This window comes from Coturnix japonica, chromosome 4 (genome assembly GCF_001577835.2).
Source record: "Coturnix japonica isolate 7356 chromosome 4, Coturnix japonica 2.1, whole genome shotgun sequence".
NCBI classification, from domain to species: Eukaryota; Metazoa; Chordata; class Aves; order Galliformes; family Phasianidae; genus Coturnix; species Coturnix japonica.
In genome coordinates, this window is record NC_029519.1 from 55,081,082 (window position 1) to 55,105,368 (window position 24,287).

Genomic DNA, 24,287 nt, shown 5'->3' on the forward strand with positions numbered 1-24,287 from the left:
CATGAGATTCATTAATCCCTTTCATTTAAATCTTTCCATCCTGCTTGTACTAAGAGGAAGTAAGTATTCAGATCATATTTGAGAAAGGTGTGTCAGATAGTCCTACTCCCACACAGTTTTAGAAGCACAGAACATAAGGAAAAAGAAGAGGGAGTGCATTTTGAGTTTTCACTTTCTCATAAAAAAGCAAGAAACTAACTAATGCAGAGCAAGGCCACAAGGCACCAGATGCAATTTCTGTAGTTGTACTGAGATATACATCCTTATTTTCTAATTAGCTCTCCTCTGAGTAAACACTGAATCACAGAAAACGCAGCAGGATTCTGCTGCTACCTTGCCTGCACTGAGTATGGCTGAGGCAGTGTAGCATCTATGCAGATCACATCCCTCAAAGGAGCTTCAGTTAACCTTAGTGCTGTGACTACAGGCATCTTCACTGAAAATTCACCTTCTCCTTACTGGGCAGGTAGGCAAACAGGGTACTTCAGAGCTGGATGGTAGAAAAGAGACTGAAAAGAGTTTCATTTCCTTGGACAGGTGAGGCTGCTGCACACCCTACAAGCCTTACCTGGAGGAAGCAAAAATCACCAAAAAACCTTTGATTTCCACATTCTCACAAACATGTCATTGTAGCTTCAAGGCGTTGTACCAATTCTGTGTTCAGGTGCTGTGTTACACTACAACTTCATGGTAACACTGCAGTGCAAATGCTACGTTTGCTTAACAGAGCACACTCCTGGGATTTAGGCACACTCCATCAGGAATCGCGCTGCTCCTCTGCTGATTGTTTGGCTGCTTGGCACAGCACATGCCATGTGTACGCATGAACAGGAGGCCAAGGGGGAGCTTGGCTCCCCAAGTCATAATGAGAACTGGCAGTCAAGGAACTGACTATTTATCAACTCTAGACTTCAAGTGAAATAATAAATCTTTTTCCATATGGCACAAGTGTTCTAACATGAGACAATCTGCAAAGCGAAGATAATCTACTGCCCTCTGATATTTTCAATTAACAATTGAATTCAGGCATTTCCTGTCACAGCCCTTAATACAGTGTGTTGAGCAGACAGATGCAGCACATACCATGAAACAATGGAGTTTTCTGATTCATCTACCTGAAGTTATAAGATTGTATAACACTAGAACTGCAACAGATTTCCACTTATAACTTCCTAATTTAAAAACATCAGGACTCTGATTCAAAGTCCTCAGTACACACTCATAAATTCTGTGGTTTTCTGTAGCATATAAAAATGTGCTTTTCTGTACAGGGATGGGACTATTTCCAAGCTAAGAGTAATCATACACTGTAGGAATCTGTCAGATTTAGGCCTAGAAAAACTCCTGTTCAACAGACTTCCAGGACTGGATGGATATATAAGGAAGCAGACATTTTTTTCTTATAGTTAGCTGAGCTCAGTTCGTTTACCTTAAAAGAACTCCAAATATGTTTTTGGCAAACATAGGAACTGGAAAAGCAGCTTTAACCCTGCATTTTTGTACCAGTGCGAGTTCAGGGATATTTTTATACTTTCTGCTTTGTCAAGCATTTTGTACACACTTTTTCTTTTCTTTAATTCCTTCCAAGAAGGTCTACTCCAAATATTTTTTCCATATCTAGCCACAATATGTTGTTTCTTTTCTAAGAATAAACAGTAATTCAGTTTACAAAAATGTCAAACTCTTTGATGTGAACATATCTTTATATAGTAAAAACATCCAAAGCTGTCTAGTCTGGTATGTTGTTATGAAGGGGCAGCCCTGTTAGACAGGAACATATAAAGTCTCACCTCTGTGCCTGGGAAGATCATGGAGCAGATCCTCCTAGAAGCTATGCTAAGGCACATATGAGACAAAGAAGTGATTCACGACAGCCAGCATGGCTTCACTTAGGGCAAATCTTGCCTGACCAATCTGATGGCCTTCTATGATGGAGTGACAGCCGCTAAGGTGATCAGAGGGCTGGAGCACCTCTCCTATGAGGAAAGGTTGAGAGAAGAGAAAGCTCCAGGGAGACCTCATTGCAGTCTTCCAGTACTTGAAGGGAGCGTTTAAAGAGGAGAGGGAACAGCTGTTTATGAGGGTGGATAGTGATGGGATAAGGGGGAATGATTTTAAACTGAGACAGGGGAAGTTTAGGTCAGAGATTAGGAGAAAGTTTTTCATACAGAGGGAAGTAGCACACTGGAACAGGTTGCCCAGGGAAGTTGTGGATGCCCCATCCCTGGAGGCATTCAAGGCCAGGCTGGATGTAACTCTGAGCAGCATGGTCTAGTGGTAGTTGGCCCTGCATATTGCAGAGGGTTGAAACTAGATGATCATTATGATCCTTTTTAACCCAGACCATACTATGAGTCTATGATTCTATGATAAGTCTAACTCCCCTACATACCTGATCGGTCATACAGAAATTCCCAATAGGAACCGCAAGATTACCTATTCTTTGCTTCTTTTATTTATTTTTAGCTTTATTAAATGAGAATTCATATCTTTGATTCTCAAATTGCTCATTATGTATTTAAGTGTTTACAGAGAATGGTATTTAGCCATATTCTATTTCAAGTTAAAAAATAAAATAAAATAAAATGTTAGCGGCATGCTTTCCTGAAGTGAACAGCCATTACTGATGGCTTCAAGAAGAGACCCCTGACCCCAAAACACATTTACCTTCAGCAATTAAATAAGTAACAACTTAAAAAATATAGATGATGGAAACCTCCCAAGACACTTGGAGAACAAGATGGCATCATGTGCAATATCAAACTATTTGCAGGAACACTGCACATAAACAATTCATATTGTATACTTAGTAGTTTATCACATACAAGTGATAGCAGCACTAGCTGCTCCAATAAGACAGAAATCAAAAGAAAAACAAATACTTGTCTATAATTCTAAGAACTGGAAAACTCCCTGTGAGTCATCCTGTGAGTGGTGTGGCCCAAGGTTTTATGCATCTTCTTTTGGTACTGCTTTCTATAACTGACAAATATTGCAGTATCAGATAGACTATGCTTATTAGAGAAAGCAATGAGAATGGATAAGTTGCTAAAAATGTTTTGCTAAAAGCCAACAAATTCAGAACTAAACAGCCAGCAAGAACAGACAAATAAGTCAAAACCTTCATGATTATTTAGAGAGACACAGTACAGTCCTTGAAGAGAGATTGCACAAGCAATTTCTTAATAAATGAGAGATGTACATGAAGATGCCAAAGCCTGCTGTCCCATTTTTTACTTAATGTCTAAAGACACAACCAGATAGGTACAGAAAATTATCCTAAACATTAGATTGGGTTTTGATTACCTGAAGAACCTAGACATGTAATAAACTGAGTTTAGCATGTACAGCTTTCAGAGGGTATGTAACATACAATTGCTTATGGCTCAGAAACCCCAAGTTGGCCTAACTCCTAGCTTACAAGTTGCTAAAGCAAACTAAAGCAGAAAAGATTATTTCTAATCCTAAAAAAGCATAGCTCTAGCATTTTACCTAAGCACAGCTTACTAGTGCAGGTATGGCTCACTTTCCTTCCCTAGAAGTACCACACCTTCTTGTTTGCACATATACATGTCCCTACGGACTTGAAAGGAATTTCAGAAATTTCAAGCTCACTCTCTCATCTGGGAAAATATAGAAGAGGCTGTATTTCTGCACTGAAGTCACTAAATTCTGGCAGCAGAGACATGGGCTCTGACTCTATAACATTTTTGAAGCAGTTTGGTCTATGTGATAAATGGAAGTGTGCCACTTTACCCTACCAGTCAGAGAAGCCTAAAAAGAAAAAGTGTGTAATTGCATCACATTTAAGTCATAGAGCTCTCTTCCTCTTTATTTATTTATTTATTTATTTCTGTTGAGGCTAAATATGCATGTGCTTAACATCTGACCAAATTCTTTGTTAAGATTCTAGAATCAAAGGCAAAGCAAGGAGTTTGGACAAGTGTTTTTAAATAAACAATCTGCACACATCCAACTTCTTGCACTGCATGACTTTTTGAAGCCAGGAAAAATTATGCATTCCTCTGCACAGAACACGAACACCACAACATGTGGGAATATAAACAAATTCTACTGCATGATTCCATGAATGTGCAGGAACAAGATTCCATTTCATTTTTTGAATATGGACTCCATAAAATGTATAAATGTATATATATGTTTATTTATAAATAGTATATGTTTAACAACTCAATGAAATATTGAGCACACGTAACTATATGGCTATAATTATGTGCCTCCATCCTGCAACTGCATGCACATAAAATATATAAACAGAAGAAAACCTGCATACAGACATAATAGAAACCTATACACAGCATACCAATATCAAACATCTGAAAGACTATGATTCAGGGCCATGAATTGCTTGTTAGAGTGCACTTGATATTTTTAATTAGAGAACAATTATATGTAGCATAATAATGAAGAAAAGAAACTAAAACTTTCTAAATGTCTTAGGAAAATCTCTGGATAAAATTACAAACTTTGAGATTATAACACTTCTGCAGCTCAAGAGTTAGCACAATGTCTTCCGGCCCAGAGACAACATTTGTTTTTTCCTGTTCAGGTGACAGCAGTTAAATCTCATGGGATGGTTTAACTCATGAGAACCTCTTGAGCCAACTTCTGCTAAGAAAAATCCCAGACCTAATGCTTCTGTAGAAGGCAGTGAGAAGCAACATTTGAAATAGTTGAAAAGCCTACAGACATGTTTATGGAACAAATTACAAAATGCCATCTAGCAGCCCAGCTAAGGTCAAAATACACAATAAATTTCTGAAGATGGTGACAATCAGGGTATGGAAAAAAAATCATTTCTGTTTTTGTTTGTATGACTGATATAATAGTTCGAAAAGCAAATTAAAAATCAGAATTGCTGATGTCATCTGAAGGGAGGCATGTAAGATAGGAATGAATTAAAAACAAAAAAAGTACATTGTCTATACTTTCTTGAATATTTCTATAAGCCATAACTTTTTTTGAGTGCAGAAAATTTAAATATAATTCAGCTATAAAAGGTGGCATAGTGTCAGGAACTTCATTTATTTCAGATCACTTATTTCTACCATGATATATAGTTCTTTCATTCTGAGAGGCATACTGAACAAATTCAATATACTTTATTTTAAAACTATATGTATGATTTGTATCTCAAAATTGGGTTTAAAAAAAAAAACCAAAAAAAAAAACCTTTTAAAAATAGTTTTAAAATATTTCATGCCAGCCATTTCACATGGAAAACAGAAATGAAATCTTAATCCACTGCTCCAAAATTCACATTATTTGCGTTATGCAAAAAACATCTGTTAAGGACTCCAATTCTTAACACAAACTCTTCTTGCAAAATTGAAGCAAACCCCTTTGAGATGATCAGAAAGTTACACCACGAAAGTAAAAAGCCCTTCAACTGAACTTGCCAGAATCACACGTCACTAAAAGATCTGATGCATCATTGCATCTGCTCCTTTAACCACTTGAAAGCATTGGCTGATCATATAAACTAATGTAATCTTACCAATAAAGCGAATTCAGAATGGAATGGAAACACAGTTTATTTGAACATTCTAATAGTGAAAAATCACTTTACTCTTCAGCTTCTACTTCTTTCTGTTTGGAAAATAATGTCCCTGTGACTATACAGGATTACATTGTGTAGTGATTTCCTATTGACCAGTTAACTGTGTGGCTCAGAACATGTCAAGGTCATATATTTTTATGCCAAGCCACAGCTATATCCATGAAGTGCTCCATCAGCTACATAAAATAGGACAGAATATCACTGATACCTTGTTAATGAAGAATTTGCTTCAAATCAATGCAGTCCTCTGATAGGCTCTCACTGGAATACACAGGAACTGGGGAAAAAAGAAAAAAAAATGTTGAAACTTTATGGTTCAAAAAACCTTAGTGTTTTTTGCAATAGTTTAATTCATAATCAAAATATATCCTTCCAAGGTTCATAGAATCATAGAATTGCTCAGGTTGGAAAAGACCCTAAAGATCACTGAGTCCAACAACAATCCAACCATACTACCCTACCTCTAACAACCCTCTGCTAAATCATTTCCCCGAGCACCAAATCCAAACAGTTCTTAAACACATTCAGGGATGGTGACTCAACTACCTCCCTGGGGAGCCTATTCTTGCTCTAAACAACCTTTGCTGTAAAGAATTTTATCCTGGTATCCAACCTAAACTTCCCCTGGTTGTAATAGCTGAGTATAGTTTGGGACAGCCTTGACTCAGCCCATAGATGAGTACACCCAAGTGCATACAACAACATGTACTTACTGCTTTTCCAGTGAAAATTAGCAATGTTATTTGCACATACCCAAAAAAAAATCAGATGTAAATGGAGTATTTGGATAAGCAAATTGGCCAGCATATCAGAAGTGATGTACACAATTAGTATAATATATATGAAATGACCTGTATAATTACAGGTCATGTTTGAAAACAGATCCTGTGTCTTTACAAATGTTCTGTATGCCTCTGTGCATGCTACTACTCAACATGACCTGAAGTGTAGGTCTCTGCAGATCTTACGCATGAGTGTCTTTACTTTCACTAGTCCAGCTGTCATGAATTTTGCCTTCTAGCTACTGTTCTTAGATGCTCATCAGACATGCTTATTTGTATTTAGATATGGAGTGCTACTAGTTCAGCTGCTGTACTCAGTGAGAAGTTTTTAACAGCAGTTGTTGGACTGTAATGATATTAAGCTCATATATCTAAAGGAAAGAACATTTTTGATGAAAAAAATGAGATATGGTTTTTTCTTGTCCTAAAGGTGAGATTTTAGAAACTCTAATATAGACTCTAGAAAAAAAGACTCTGCAGTTCCTCTTTTTTTTTTTTCTCTCTCTTTTAAATGAAAGAAAGTTTATTACAATGTACTGAAGAACTTGGCCTTTTTGAACCTCATCCCATTCACCTCAGCCCAGCAATCCAGCCTACCCAGATCCCTCTGAAGGGCTTTTCTACCCTCAGGCAGATCAACACTACCTCCCAACTTGGTGTCATCTGCAAACTTACTGAGGGTACACTCAATCCCCTCATCTAGATCATCAGTGAAGATATTAAACAAGATGGGCCCCAGTACTGACCCCTGGGGGACACCACTTGTAACTTGGTAGAATTGACGAACTTCTCAGTAATTGTTGATTTGTATTCAAATCAACATTGGATTCAAAAATTTCCATACACAAATACCTATGCCCATGACAAGCAGTCATGCAGCTTCTGCATTTTTTGAATGTGCCTCCTATAAAAACATCAGAAGTCTATTCTGTACATCATCAATATTAAGTTCCAAAACATATTCCTGCTATACCTCAGATAAAGTTGGTCAAGTAGAATAATGTCTGTACAAAACTTAATAAAACTTAATAAGACATCCCCATTCTGAAATGAAACACTTTTTGGAAAGTCTTTGTTTTCAAGGGCCACAAAATTCCCCACTCCCTTATTTTCCTTTAACAATTACCTTATCTGATCTGGTTTCATTCTGAGGTCCTCACGTCACTAACTTAGACCGTTAATACAGTTAATTATAAAGCACTGCATTTAGTCTCCTGGGAATCTGGAACCAACCTTTTTTTTTTTTTTTTTTTTTTTTTTTTTTTACCATGAAGAGCCCTTAGTGACAACACTGCCACACTGCCGAGCACTTTTATTTTATTCTGGCTTGCTTACAATTGCCTCATTCTAAGACTATGTCTGTCCTTGTGCTAAAATAGTTACCAGATTACATGCATTTGGGAGATATGAGTGCAGACAGCTAGACTGCTGTCACTAACAGACCACACAAAACATTTAACCAGTGAGAGAAGACCTAAGGGTCTGCATGCATTTGTTCCATCCAAAGATAGTGCTTGTATTACAGCACCCTTATTAAACCTGAAAACATGCAATCTCTTCTCAGTTGTTACATGCTGAACAATGTGGGCCATTGACAAAGACAAACATAGAAGTTACTCAGAGAAGATTTTAACAGCTAGCACATCAGGATCTCATGCACAGATGCTCTAATTTTTTAACTTGTCACTTTACTACCAGGGAAGAAATTACTAAGAGATTGAAACTCATGTCATTAACATACTGCATGCACAGCCATCAGGCCACTCACAAACAATTTTTTCACCTTCTTTTTTTGTCCTCAATTTCAGAGGGACAAAACAATTGCTTTCCATAACTTCAGTGGTATTCCATGCAGCATTTTAAATCTCACTGGCAAATAGCTGACCCATTTCCAACACTTCCATTTACATTTAAAAATTTGAAGGGATGCTACAGACTTCAATGCTTAATTTTATCTTCATTAGTTTGCAAAGATAATTTCTTTGAGGTTTGGGGACAGTCACAGAATTTAATTTCCTTTGAGCACTGCTTCACGGGTTTTAGTGAATGCTTGCCCTAATTTTGACATTTATCATTAAAAAGAAGCCACAATGCCCTTTGATCACTGTTTTGAATCTGGAGACACTGTTCTGGAATTGACTTCCCCCTCTCCCCCCCCAAAAAATATGATTGCAGTTCCTCTCTCTGAATCTTGAAATGAAGCCTCAGAATGTATCTAGAGAATGTTACACAAGCAATGAGCATCTCCAGACCACTGCTGGCTGATAAATCTTTTCATTCACCTTAACTGTATCATTCTTGTTTGGTTTGTTATCATGGACTACTACACCAGAACACTAGAGATGTAGTGCACAAGATCTTCACATGTAAAATACATCATCTCACTTACAAGCTTTCTAATACTTGTATTCATTAGATGTGTCAAGTAACACTTTAGAACATATCGGGAGACATAATATTCCCAGGCAATTTAAGTTATCACTTTAAAAGAGTACTCTTTAAAATACATTTTGATTTGTATGCATAAGGACAGTGGAAAAATGACACAGTAAGTAAATAAAATTTTTGTTTAGAAGAAAAACATTCCACAGGGAAAAAATCTCTGTGCAGGTTTGTTCAGCCATGCATGCCTCGTGTTTCTACCACAGCACATTACCCACAAACAATTTCTCCATCACTGATTGCACTCAGTTCTTAATGCTTAATAAATATTTGAGCCTAATTGAACTTAATGACTTTGTCAGCCTTTGAGATGGCACTGCAGACCAGCAAAAGGCTTTTTTTCCTCCCACTGACTTTTTTAGTGCAACACTTGATTTAAAAGCAAAGTTCTGAGAACCTGTTCAAAGATAAGTGAACATGGAAAAACTCTGCTTTTGTTATCAAGAAATACCAAAAGGGGCAAGTTAGTTATGCAAAACATGTTGCTTTCAAGAAGACTGCATTACATACATCCCAGCTACCAAAAAATTCTAACTGACAATCAAAATCTGCTACTTGAAATGAAATCCAAGTATTCATCCATAAAATCTCCCAACATATTCTATGATTGATTATGCATTTGCAATTGAAGAGACAGCTTATTTTTGTTAGTTGTTTTGCCAGATATATTTCTACAGCATGCACTCAGGTTTAACTGTTCATTTTGAACAGTTACGGATATATTTCCCGCTTTAAGAAAAGAAATAGCCACTTTTTCAAATGCTGGATTGGATTTGTCTGACCACAGCTCATTTCCAAGCTACCACCCCCCCCCCCAAAAAAAAGAAGAAAAAAGACTGGCATCTTAATTGGCAGCCCCAGAACAGAGGGGTTTTGCATGCTTGCCTTGGTTCAGTTTCCCCTCACACCCACTCCACAGAGGTGTCATATTAAGAGAAACATGTATCACATGCACTCCAACTTCTGGAGCTGGTCGAGAGAACTTTTATCTTAGGGATTTGGTTCCATACCACTAAAAACTGGTACAACATTTGGCACATTTTCTTCCAGTAAATCATACCTTTGTGGTATAACTTTTGATGCATTTCTGGTACCATTTGATGATATCATCTCCATTTAATTTGAAACATCTATTCAAAGCTTGAAAATATATTCCAATAGTCCCATTCTCAGAAATGAGGCTAGTTCCAGAGACACAGGTTTAATATTACATTTCAAATTCATTTTTAAGGATTTTACTTTGAAGTACTTAATTGCCTTCTGTTAAATGGCTGATACTGGCAATACTGCTGAAATGGGCTGTTTCTGGAATTGCTACATGCATGCAATAAAATAAATTAAAACCACTGTAGATGCCTGATGAAACAACTTAAAACGCTTAGATTAAATTTGTTTTAAGCACTTTTTTTAATTATTATTTTTTTTAATATAAATGATTTAGACTAATTTTCATCTATCAACAACTCAGCTTGAGGGAAGAATGTTGTATCTGATTGGTTTATATTTTTTTCTGTCATTGCTCACATTCTCTTTTGCCTACTGCATAACCTCTAAGATTTCCTACCTGTTGCATGAGAAATTTCTAAACCTGACAGGACTGAAGTCTACAGTAAAAAAAAAACATTACTGTGTCTGATATGAATAAGCAAGTTCATTATGTACAGTATGGGTCTAAAAATATTTGATTTTTTGGTATCTGACACTATTTTAAATATGATTTGTGGAGTCTATATACGAAGCTACTTTTATGTTTATGGGTAAGCTGCAATATGGAAATTATTCATGTACCTGACTTGCATAAGGGATTGCAGAAAGTCCATAAAGCTATATGTATATTCTAAGAGGACTATTAATTTGTTTGTTTGTTTGTTTTAACTTCAGTGCAAAATCATCAGAACAGTAACTTGAATCCATTTATTGTCCAGTTTTTCCTAGAGAGCAAATCTTAACTGGGGATTGAAGTGTACTTCTATCACTGTTTTTTTCTGGTACAATTGTACTTTGAATTTCGTATTTCACCCTTTTTCATTTTTTTCTTTCTTTTTTTTTCTCCTCCTCCTCTCTGGATGGTAGGAGGCCTGGTTGTGATTTATTTTAGAAAATCGGTGATTAACTGTGAGCTGCGTATCAAGTAACTATGTAGCCAAAGATCCCTTTTGTATAGCTCTATTTTATGATTTGATACAGAAGTCCTCTAAAATCATGTTGTTACAGAAGCAGCACAAGAATGACTGTACTTATGACTTAATAGCAACCTTGTAACCACCTTACCTACTATCTGGGGTAGTACCCAATTGCCTTGACAAAAGAATAAATGGATACTTAACTCTGCTCGGGAGGCTGGGAAAGCTGACAATCATCCCAGTTTTATACTGTGTTGAATATCTACTGGCTTGCCATCTATCTACCAGTTTTTATTGTACAGTGATGTAAAATGGCTATTGTCTAAACTAGACATTTTTTCTTCATGAGGTCACTTAGTTCACCTGACTAGCTTGTAGAAAGTGCTTTATATTATACAAAGTCATTATTTTAATCACCTATCTCACAATTGAGCAGATTTTAGGACTCTAATAATATGGGAAGATGTTGTTTATTTCAGGGGGTTCTTCCACTACTTTGGTATGCTCGGTAATACTGTACCTCATGACTAATTTATTTGTGTACTGCTCTTGTGCTGCCTGTGATGTAGCAAAGAAAGAAGTGATGCTAGCAATTTTATTTGTGTAGGTCAAGATGTAGAAGTCATCATCATCCAAAAAGATTTTACTTGAAGAGAACAAAAGAATAAATGCACTGTGTGAAAAACAAACTTGCCTCATTTTTCCTGAAATACAGTCCTTCAGTACTGACTTTGAGTCTGACAAACTCCAGGAAAAGTCAAGACCCTAGCCTTTAAATTACTGTCAGTAGGTATGTTCTCCATTACCTTGTAGTAAGGACAGATAATTTCTCCAAGTTTCTGCCAAAGCAAATATCAGAATCTGGCCAGCCCTTTGACAACACTGACTGTTCACATGTTCAATTAGCCACCCTGGGAGAACAGTCCAAGGAGGTAAGTGTTAGCATTTTCCAATACCATCCTTAACTTCTGCTGTAAAAGTTAATGATAAGGAGAATGTAATAGAAGTGTTAATGGAATTTAAGCTTTTTTCCTGTTAAATTGTACACCTAAGGATTTTTAGAATGAGTACCCCATGGAATATAGACGTAGTTAAGACTACTGATCTGAAACAAATAAGAAGGAAGAGAACAAAGTCATGTTTCTGTTTCCTATAAAGTGTACTGAGAACGCTATCCAGTTTTAAATATGGTCCAACCCCGTATAGGATGCATTTTCTCTTTTGTTTTCAATTCCCTTTCATCAGGCCTACTGATCACTTGAGGTGGGGTGAGTTGGACTCATCTACTGTTCCAAATGAGAATCAATCCAGAAAGCTAAAGCCTACCTTAAAGTCACTCCTAGGTTTAGCTGCCTACTTTGGTATGACATAGTAATAAGACTGAAAAGATAGCCTATTATAATTTCAATCACTCTTCTCTTAGGTTCATACATTTCCCACTAAATCAGTGGGATTCTTTTGAAATAAAAGTATTATCAATAGAAAAATAGGAGAACTGGACAATGTTTGCTTTGACAGGGTATAAGGTAAATATTTAATATACTCCAGGCAGGATAATAAGTAGATCAAGTTCATTAACATTCACATATGAGCTCTTTCTACCAGTATTTCCTTCAGCCTGTATGTTGTCCAGAGGAACCAGTGGCTACCTAGGGAACTGATCTCTTCTCACCTATGCTGAGCAGTGTACAGGCTCATAGCATTTACCAAGACCCAGCTCTGGAGACCCATTTTGAAGGTTCAGAACTCACAGGCACAACATCAGCACAGAAAAACAAATTACTGTACAGAAGGTCTCCACAAAAGAATCAAAGTCCTCTGCTCATTCAGGCAATGTGATTGTATCCTAGTGGTGAATGAGCAAAATATTTAACAGTCACATAACACTGTAGGTCAGTAGTTCTCAGGGCAGGCTTTAATTACCAAAATGCTAAATTATGTCACAATTAAAGAATATTCAGTTCAAAACCTCATACAGTCTAGGATACCATAACCTTCTTGGCCACAAGAGCAGTCAAAGTTTCTGCCAGTCCTGACCAACACACTAATTCCACTTCATAATCCCAGCAGTACCAGTCAAGCGTATAAAATCTCACTCACCTACAGAACACTGACTTCAAGATTGTCTCAATTTTTAACAAACACTTAACAGTATTTATAGGCCCCCTGGTGCAAACATGCTTATTTCAAAGTATACTGAACCCACCTTCATTTTGATAGCAGGTGCATGCAATTTTTGAAACATTTAAGCAATAAGCAAACTGCATATTTTCCGTCAAAGATGGAATGAAATTAATGCATCAAATGAACAAAGATATTGAACATGCAGTTTCTAAAAGTAATCTGCTAAAAAGCAGTCTCATTGTCAGCTCTGTTCACTAGCCTGTTCAAGCAGTTCAACTTGACCCATGCCAGGTTATGTACATTGACATTCCTACCATCTCTTTCAAGTGATAATTCAATTGTTAGAAATGAACTACTTTGCTGAATGGAAGATTTGGAATCCAAACTTATATACATGGTTTTGAAGCATTTCACTACATCTAAACATAAAGCAGCAAAAACTAACATTTCCAGTAAAATCCTTTACTAGGACAATATTTATCTCAGTTATAGGATAACTATTTTTAACTAGACCTTAATAAGGAGGCATAGTAGATACAAAAGTAAAGGGAACACTTTAAATGATAAAAGCAATACTAAACGTACATTCTCAATGGGAGATGAATTACATTACCAACCTAGAATCGGCTGCTTGCATCTGTAAGCCAGGAAGAGAAACTATCACTGAACACGGACCCACAACAGCAGCAGTGAGAGAAGATGATGCAGTCAGTGCAAAAATTCAGGCCTTGACTTGACTCTAAACTGAAAAACCAAGAGACTCAGCTTTGACTTCTCACAGTCCTAATCATGAGCACAAAGAAGATCAAAGTAAAAATATTGCAATATACCCCAGAATAATCAATGAAAAAGTATCGTTAGAGTAATAATATTTTCATGGTGGAAGCATTCATTAAGTACATTACTAATTAAAAAAAAATAGGAAATATTTTTAATTTTACATTTCATCCTCATTACTGATCTTGTTTTTAGTTTTTGTTTTTTTTGTTTTTTTTTTAAATTGTCTCTAGTTGTCTAGCTATCATATCCATGGAATGATAAACACAGCCCAAGCAGCTGAGCCTTTACCACATGATCTCAAATATTTCTGTCTTATTATGGCTCCAGCTTGTCAAAAGATATTTTCAGCAAAGGTTATCAAGTTCTGTATTCCATTAGATAGCATTACATTGAAAAAAAATAATAAAAAAATCCTTGTAATCTGAATGTCACTTTTATATCTATTGCAGCAGTCAAGGCAAAATTATTCTGAAGAATATTTGATGAGTAATCTGCAGTGTCCAGATAAGCCCATTTTTCATGTAGAAATTGATTTTTTCTTGTGTTAGCTTGTTGTCTTTTCTATTCCCTTACCTCCCTACCCATATTTCAGTTTAGGACCTAATTCTGAAATCAGATAATTGTCGTGAGGGTCATTATATTCATGAATAAACCTCATTTACAAAGACCCAAAGACATCTACCTCAGAAGGAGATCTTTATGTTGAAGATCTTAATATATGAGACATTAGTTTAATCCTCCATATTCTGTCTGTAGCTTCATCCTTTAGAACCATGTGCAAATCCAGTGCAATTACAACTAGCCCACTCTGTCTTGTAAATGAGGAATTGGATTTTGAAATGTAATTAAGCTCCATATATTGCCTAGAAAGAATGTGCTGGATTTCTGTCACAAAACATGTTTGGAATAAATAGTAAAATCAAAAACATCCCAGAGATGAGATATAGCAGTTTAAATTCCTTGCTTATTCCAGACACAAAAGAGGGTATGACTGGACTGTAATTCCATGCAGTCCCAACACAGTGTTGACTGCCTTGCCTACATAGAAGCACTGGTGTCAAATAGACTAAAGCCTTTAATTTACTTAATTCAGAACCAATACATATGTTCTGGTAACAGTTTATGATCATGACTTGCCTGAATTAAACTCAAAATAGCAACCTAGGTATGTGCACACTGTTATCTATTTTTGGTTTGATCATTTCCCCACGCTTTGTTTACAGCCAAAACTATACATTAGTAAAGAGATGTAATCTATGCCTAGTAATTCTTAGTGTCTAGTTCAAAATAACCTGCTCTCATCATTCCTTGCTTCTACACAGAATAGAACACTTTACTGTAATTGAAGTATGCACACAGAAATGAACTTATACACAGAAAATAATCACATAGTGAGTTTTATCTGGGTCAGCATGAAAAGCAATGACACTAGGCCAGTAACAGCAGAAATATTTAAGAAATTCAGAACTGACTGAATCTGGCCTATGACTGGCATGCCATAGTTTGTAATAATACCACAGCTACACATGAAGAGCCAAGCCTGCTATCAAGATCTAACCTGAGTAGCCTTACACTGAATTTTGAGTTTATTTGTCCACTTGCCCAAAGCAGAGCGCTGATCTGGAGGGTCACTAAAAATCTATGATTGTCTACAAGCACCAGTAGTTCTCAGTGCCAGGGCTTCCATCACCACTTGCTTGGTACAGATTAAGCAATGCATAACAATTTTCTTTGTTCCTCACTTTCATAGCAGTGAGGGATATTTGTATATTACTATATATTTGCAGTAATAATTTCTGTTTTATATAGGTGAAACGAAAATTTCTGTATTATTTGAACGGCTATGTCAGAATCAATACATTTCCATCAACTCAGTGTATGTAGTAGATATAATCATTACTGCTCGTTATGCAACTTAATGAAGTTTTAATCCATGTAATTATTTTTTTCCTCGCTTGAGAAAGACAGCTACTGCTGTGACTTTTCAGAAAGGAATTAGAAAGCAAATTACAGCTGTTAAGCATTACAATGTGTAACATGCAATGGAACATGAAAAGTATTCAATAGTTGTGAAAATAATTGTGAAACTACAGAGATAGAAATAAAAAGCTATATATTAAAGATGTCTGCCAGAGATACTGTAGTTCACAAGAGAAATGAAAAGGGGAAGATGAACAGAAAGATTGTCCAAAAAGTCATAGAATAGATAAGGTGCATACACTTTATGCAGGGTGCTGCGTTGTTGTTCTGTTAAGATTTCTTTTTCTGTTCATTGTGGAACACAGCGTATCACTACTGTGCACAATAACTCACTTGGACATAACAGCTTCTATGTAATTTGAATGGATGCATAAGAGGAAGTGTCAAACTGAAAGGGGGAGGAAATTAAAAACTGAGTAAAAACAAAAATATCTTTCAGCGCCTACAGTGTCGGAATCAGAGATATTATTTATGGGGAATTCAGCTTTATATTTTTCCAATATTACTGCTGCCATATAAAGATGCAGTCTGTGCAGAAGATGATGCTCATTTTAAAGCCTACCTCCTTTCTCTTTGGAGAGGAGCATGTGATCAAGGGAAGCACACCTCTGACTACAGAAACAGAACAAATAAATCCAGAAACCTCTAAAGAAAAACAAATTTAGACTTCTCCAATCAGTCTGGCAATTTATGCAAAAGCAGAAAGATAACTTTGAGTTCATACAAGACAGGGAAGTAACATTTAAATTAACTGACCAGAAAGGTAGAAGTTTCTAACAATGAATACTCAAGACTATTCTATAATTTCATAGTAGCAGGTGTTAGAGACAATAGGTCCATTCTGGTTTTTCAGATTAATTACCAGATAGGTATTATTTTATGAATAAATATTTTAGAATAAGCTATTCAAGCAGCTGACTCATATGCCTTTCCAACTTACACTGTTGCTTGTTCACCTGAAAAGACTTTACTCAAAGGAGCCAAGATTTCCACTAGAAATGGTGGAACTCCAATAAACTTCTTGGCTGAACATATACAATTGCTAAGAATAAACTTTAAAAATTAAAACTGTATTTTGGTTCAGGATTTATTCAGATTCTGGTTAGAAGTCTGTTCTTGGTTCATTTCAGCTGCTCTAGACATTCCTTACTACTACTACATGCAATTAAATACATATCTGCACCGACAAAAATGTTTCTTGATCAATCATTTGGTTTTATAAGCAAATATTTGGCACATCTCACGACAGAAACTTATGCACTGTAGATCATTTGGATGAGACTTCCAAAATCACAGGATGACAGATCAACACCATGCTGACCAGCCGCCTGTCACTTAACTGTTTTGTTATAAAACCACCATGCAGTCAGCTGTTACAAAGCAACAAGCCACATAATTATTCCCAAGTCAGGGGATTTGTGTTTATTCAATTTACATAAAGAAGGGAAGTTCATTTTGAACTAAGAGGGAAGTGCATGGCAACCTTTGTCACTAGCATACACAAGCCTCATGGAGCATCAAGTTCTAGGCTTGAAAACAGCTCAGCACTGCACATTTGCAGCACATTTATACACTCTTGAAGAGTTTAGATATGTTAATCTAGTTACATTTTTGAGATTTTCAATTCCAAGTTTGTTTTTTTTTCTGACCTCCTCTTCTCTCAAATGGCACTTTATGGTGTGTTTTTGGAAGCATCATCCTTGAGATGCTAAATCTGAATTTCAATTCAAACAGTAGATCAAAAGCAACACTTCTTCAATTTCAGTAAGATATTCATTTCATGCAAAGCCATTACAGTACAATATTCTGCGTGAATGTAACACTGTTAGTTACTCCAGGAAATACCAATATGAAGTGACAATCTATCTTTAAATGTTTAATTCCTACACTGCAAGTGGTTTTCTAGACTATGGCTATTTTTATTTTTAATATTTTAAGAGAGGTTTTTCAAATACATTCAGTATTTGCTTAATTTTGCTTCCAGAATGCTAAGGCCAGTTTTATCCACTGCTTTTCACTTTTCATTTTTTTTCAAGTCAGAAGAAGTCTCTGAATATGCTAGAATGTTCCCAAACTCTAAACCATAGTAATCTCCTCATTTTCAACAAAGTTTAAAGTTTCATTCTCTGTTTTAAATTATTACTTTGGAGTAGAGCTGTAATTTTTCAAAAATGGGATGTAGAAACCAAAAGATAACTTTACACCATTTGGAGGTCCATTGGCCTGTAACAGCAAGTTTCTACTGCCTTTATTTGGTTAACAAACATTGAAGAAAATTTCTAAATATGGAACTCTGTTTCTTGAAGGCAATAACAACCACAGAAAGAAATGTCTACTGATAGGAACTCAACAGCACTGAAAGTCTTGGAGTTATGAACACAGTAAAACTAGGCCTCTAAATTTACTGCTCTTCAGGTAAGTCCTTCCACATGGGCAACAGAGCTTGTCTTCCTTTTCTTGTCTCCTCTTTTTTTCCCAGGGAGGTAAATAAGCTCGGAACCCTACTATCTCTGCTGTCCTCTCTTCAATGTTTAACTTTCCAGCCTGCAGAGGAAAGATCTGCTGCTTTCTGCAAGATCCAAGAACTGAGAGATTTTGGGTCACATGTAATGAATCCAGCTGCACAAGGATAGAGCCACTAACACATTTGTTGCCTATCTAGGTGTTTTTTTTTGTTTGTTTGTTTGTTTTTGTGATTTTTGGGTGCAGATTAGGGAAGAGATATACACGTTAAGAGTTTTCTTTAAAAGCAAAACAGACAGCCTATCCAGTTGTGCTTTTAAATGAAACAATTCTAAATGATTTTCAATAGGAGAGGAAAAAAACCTTTCTGTTTAACAAGTGATTAGCAGTCTCAAGAGTCAAGGAAGCCTAAGTTCTCAAGTTGCCTCCGGTAATAAAGAAGGCGTAGCCTTCTAAACAGCATTAAACATTTAGGAATGTAAGCCACTAATGAAACATACTAATTCTTAAGCCACTAATATACAGAGACAAATGAAGTCCTACACACAAACATAAGCAGGCAATGTCTTATGTGAGATTAAAGCATACTTATTAGATGTATGGTTAAGTGCCTACTTAGAAAGAGAGAGAGTATAAGCACATTTATCTTTGTAGTGCAAGCACACAGGTAGCTAAACAATGATGTTCCCTACTATGTACCATACTACTTCTTTATTACCAATTAATACTGTTCAAATACAAAGTCAAATAGAATTGAAAGCTCAAAGCAGAACTGAAAATTAAATCACTTCTGCTTGGTTTATACGCAAAGAATAAATCTGCTTCTCATTGGCAACTTTTAGGGGTTTTTTTGGGTTTTTTTTGTGTGTTTTTTTTTTTTAATGACAAAAAGTGAATAGTATTGAGGTTGAATCTGAAAAATGCTCATCTCAAAAGAGAACTTTTTTTAGGGAGGTTAAGCAACAAAATGCTTTGATATCGTGGTTAAAAATTAGTAACCCTGACACAAGATGCTTACTGTTATACTTAATTATTTGTGATTAATTTTATCCTCTTCCTCAAACCACAGATTAGTGATGATAAGCACAGATTATTCTAAGAAACTGGGAATCCTGATGGATCCTAGCTCACTTGGATCTATCAAAAGATCAGAGTAATTGAAACTGTTATTCTGTTAGCTTTTTTTTTTTTCTTCTTCTTTTTTCCCTGCAGATAGGAGACAACCAATGTGCCAGGAAGCCATCGAAATCACACTCCTCTATAGCAGCTAGCAAGGTACAGAGTGACACATAAGTCCAGTGCAGAAACAAGTGCTGGGTCTCACATAAGCACACATACTTTCTCAGGTGTTTCCAAATTTATATATCCCCAATCCAAGACAAATATAAGGAAGTGGCATTTGCAAGGTGGCCTATCATTCAGATTAATTTTCCTTATCATCAGATTTTGCTCTCCAGTTTTCAAAAACACTTTTAATCTTCTCCAGTATAGTCACATATGAAATCCATGCAATTTGAACTTGCACCCCTTCGAAATCCCGCTCTCAGATCAGAAACTGGGCAGATTGGATACCATAAAATCCAGTTGCCACTAATAAAGGAACTGAACTTAGACCACTCCATGAAAGCAACACTGACACTTTGTGAATAAGCACAATATTAATCTAAGATCTTTATCAGCACCATTTCTTGGAATAACAGCTCAAGTAAAACTGTATAATGGTTGGGAAACTTTTTTACTGACAAGAAGGAAACACTTTCTGAGATTCTCTTTGATCAAACAGGTCTATCATATAAAGCTTATAAACACACTTGCCTCCCACCCCTCTATTTAAAATTACAAAAACAGTGAGGACAGAGCATATTTATTTATGTAATCTAAATTATTGAAAGTGAGCCTTTATTCTTCATACACAAAGAACTACCAGTAACAGTGCTAGGCAGTTCCAGACCTAAAATGTTCATTTGGACCATATAATTAAATAAATTCTTGTATTTGCATTTTTCATTTTATTTTTTTTCCCAATGTATTTGACACCACCTTTGGGAAGTGAACAAAGACACACTGTCAAAAGCAGAAACCTGCACAAAATGTTACTGTTTGTTCCCCATGAAAGCAGAGGTACACTTAAGCAAAGAAAGAAATTCCATTGCTCTCTTGAGATTTACTCTCCCCTTAGTTGAATTTAGTGCCAAGTTCACTCATCTAAAATTTGGGTTATGTCAATATGCTAAATAAAAGTTTCTGTATGTCAGTTCTGTTACTCAGTCAAAAATTAAATGCCAAACAAAAACAAGGTCTTGTATTGCAACTTTAAGGTAATATGAAGTCAAAAGTGACCATTCAGAACACATCCTGCACCCTTACTTTACACAATTCAAGTGCGGGCTTTGATTGAAAGTATTTGTTAAATATTTTGTCTATTATACAGCCTGATTTCTTTTCCAACTACATATTTTGGTCTCAAAATTTTACACTCAATTGATATCTACATTATGGCCTCCAAAAGGTCTTAAGTTCTTCTAGGAGCTTCAGATTCTTCTGAATGTCACAGACTAAAAACTATTTTATTTTATTTTTTTTTTTTCAGGAAAAGCAAAAATGAAAGTAAAGTATTTATTAGAATACTTGGATGGTAAAAAGAAATAAAAGGATAGGGTGATAGACTTGAAGGACTACAGAAGCAACTTTATGTATGACAGTAAGACAGGACCAGAGAAAATCTTAAAGCAAAAGGAATATGTGTCAATAGAAAATGAGAAAGAAAAGGAGAAAGAGTGTCTCATTTGAAGTAGAAAATGAGACTGGTATCAAAAGTCCTACAGTTTCAGATGGATACACCAATATCTGCTACTCTAAGGAAGACAAAGCAGAATTTAATCCAGGATTCTCATATGAGAATAAAACTTTCCTTCAATGAACTCAACCAGATTTGTTTTTACTATTTTTGAAGAGCTCTCAAAGAAAATTCTTACTTCACACAAATCTCTGTATTTCCAAATATATATACATACACGTATGTATGTACGTCACATTAAATGTATATGTAAACTTCATAATTTCTCTTTTTGTCCAGAATCATGTATGCTATTAAAATATAAATAAAGTGGAAAATCCTCAAACAAATTTTATGTAAGAACTCTGATCTATTTTTTTTTCCTTTTCCTATGAAAATAAAATGCAGAATTGGTGGTTTGCATTAAATGTAGAACTACTTTTAAATATGACTTGGCTTTTAGGATGTTTTTGAAATTAACTTCAGATCAATGGCAAAGCCTGAAAAATGAACTATGCAGAACTAGAATATGCGGTATGCAAGAACATAGTAATTGTGGTAAGCCAAAAGGCCAGTATTTGTGATCAGATGGAAAGGGTATTTCTGAACAATATGACTGATCAGATTGCACAGGCTGCCATTTATGCTAGGCAACTTCTTAAAGCCATAGCATTGAGAAAAAAACAACAAACAAACCACTTTTGCTCTTCAGAAATATTCTTTGTTTGAATCACTAAGTACAGTGAAAATAGAAGATAAATGACAAAACCAACTTTGTTTTGTTTAGATTATGCTCTATTAACACTCCATAATCCAAGAGAAAAAGATTTCAAGCAGTAGAGTTAAAAACTGAAGAAATCCTGTAACCCCTCCCTCCCCTCCCCCCCCCCAAAAAAAAACCCAACACAGAATGGAACAGTTACAGAACTATATTAACCAATTAATGACTGACAAGTATGTTTACTAACCTATGACATAGGTGCATGCTACCAAGAAAAATACATTGTTGCATCAATAATATGAACCTATTTTATCTACACAAAATTTAACCTGCAAGCAATGAGTCATGAATGAATTGCTGGCAAAGTTATTTCTGAACTCTGACTTAACACAGAGCAATATGCTTTGTAATAAAAAATCCTCAAGTTCATTCTCTAAGTATCCAAACATCCAAACAGGTAAAGAATTTCAAGAAAGAAAAATAACTAATTCTGCTTTAAAATACTACACTATTTTATTATAACAAATTGAGAATGAACTACCAGCTCAACAAAAATTACAAATTCAGTTATCCCAAAGCATCATATCGACTCATAAGATAGTATTTTCAGGTTTGCAAAAGCAGCACAGAAATGCCTTCATAGAGGTCCTCACACTTCTGTACATACTGAATGCATAACTATTAACAAACAGAAGCTGATTTTCTCTGAACACTAATCAGAAACTGAAGAATGCAAGTCATAAGGACAGGAGGAAGGACAAATCCTTTAGGAAAATATGACTTACCAGACAGACAAGTTTAGTTGTGTCTCAAGTGCAGAGGAAGTAAGGACTTTCTGTATATGTAGATCTTGTTTATTTAGCCCTTTATGAAGGTTTCTCTCAAGAAATTAAACTCATATGCAAGAGTCTGCAAGGGAAAGAGAAAAAGAAGCTGAGCTGCTGGCTGTTTCTCTTCAAAGAACATTTGAGCTATTTTCAGCAGCAATGGGCTTGCCTACAATCAAAATGAAAATGCAGTACAGAAGAACCAGACTACCAACCCAAGCTAAAAAAATTAAGAAATTCATGGCAAAAACCTTTGTTCGTTGTCCAGATTTTATTTAAAGAAACAGAAAGGGTAGAGAAGAAGCACTGTGGATGATTAAGAAAAATACTGTTAAAAACAAGAGTTGGAGCCTTGAAGACTGTCACCTCAGGAAACAAATCACTGTGCTTTTTTTTTTTTTTTTTTTTTTTTAAATTTTAATTTTCTATCTTGAGTTTAGTTAGCCCTAAAGTTTCTTTGCCTTCTTTATACAGAGGTTCATCTGAGAAGAATGTACTTCTATTTGCATTTAAGTGCAAATTACATCTGTCTGGCATTTAAACAATCTTGCAGGGAGAAGAGTTTCTACTAAGATTGAAGCCAGAAGTTTGTTTCTAGTTTTCAGCTTAAATTTCCAGTTTCAGCACCAGTGCTATTCTGAAAGCTTAGTGACCTGAAGCTGCTGGCACTCCATGGGCCATTCGGTGACATAACAAAGATCTCCCTGCCCGCTTCTGCTGCACCCCCAAACAACCAGCTGAAATTCCCATCATACAAAAATACTGGAAATTAATATAAAAGACCACAAAGAGATTAAAAGTCAGAGAATATACAGGGAAGAGACCCACAAGGATCACCGAGTCCAACTCCTGGCTTCACACAGGACTTGACTTAGCCATAGCAAGACCACAGGGTTGGTAAATCTTGTGCCAGCCACCGCGGTCACACAAGAGTGTTGTCCAGATGCTTCCTGAACTCCAGCAGCTTGGGGCTGTGACCATTGTCCTTGGGAGCCTGTTCTGCTGCCTGACCACACTCTGCTGAAGAATCTTTTCCTGACACCCAAACTAACCTTCCCCTCAGCCTCCTTTTCTCTGGCCTAAAAAAGTCAAGGGACCTCAGTTGCAGCTCATCATACAAACATATTTTGCTCTCTCCCTTCACCATTTTTCCAGCCCTCCTTCGGAGACTCTAACAGTTTTATGTCCTTCATGCATTGTGGTGCCCCAAACCAAACATAATGTTCAAAGCAAGCCTGAGTAGTGCAGAGCAGAGTGGAACAGTCCCTTCCCTTGTTCTGCTAGCAATGCTAGGTGCGATGCATCCCAGGATACAGTTGGCCCTTTTGACTGCTGACTCAGATTCAACTTGTCATTCAGAACCACCAGACCCCTTTCTTTGTGATTTAACTTCTTTGATTTATTTCTAAAGAGTAACTATTTGAAAGTTAAACAGATGCCTTAAGTAGGATGCCAGACACAGGCTATTCAAACTACTTAAGCAATAAAGCAATGCTTATTGCTAAAAAGAAGCAGAAATAAGCATATTTGTTCCTAAAGACTTGTAAAAAAGATAACAATAGTGAAACAAGCAGTCAAGTGTGAAAAAAAAAGCATAAATTAGCTTTTTTATTAGCTCAGGAAAATCCCTTCCATTTGATCCCAACCATTTTTTAGTACTGTTGTAGTTAAGAGCAACTACAACAACA

At 36.0% G+C, this 24,287-nt stretch overlaps 1 protein-coding gene across 45 annotated transcripts in view; it reads right to left on the bottom strand.

Moving 5' to 3' along the window:
- The window catches only part of SORBS2 (sorbin and SH3 domain containing 2), a 135,473-nt gene that overhangs the window by 90,022 nt on the left and 21,164 nt on the right, over positions 1 to 24,287 (bottom strand). For 41 of the 45 annotated variants that reach the window (XM_032444458.1, XM_032444459.1, XM_032444471.1 and 38 more), the window contains 2 exons: positions 22,558 to 22,681; positions 5,790 to 5,858 (listed from right to left, as the gene is read on the bottom strand). The gene's annotated coding sequence lies outside the window, so the exon portion shown is untranslated. Of the gene's footprint in view, positions 1 to 5,789; positions 5,859 to 13,669; positions 13,797 to 22,557; positions 22,682 to 24,287 lie in introns of all 45 variants that reach the window. The other 4 variants (XM_032444454.1, XM_032444455.1, XM_032444456.1 and 1 more) reach the window with 2 other exon arrangements.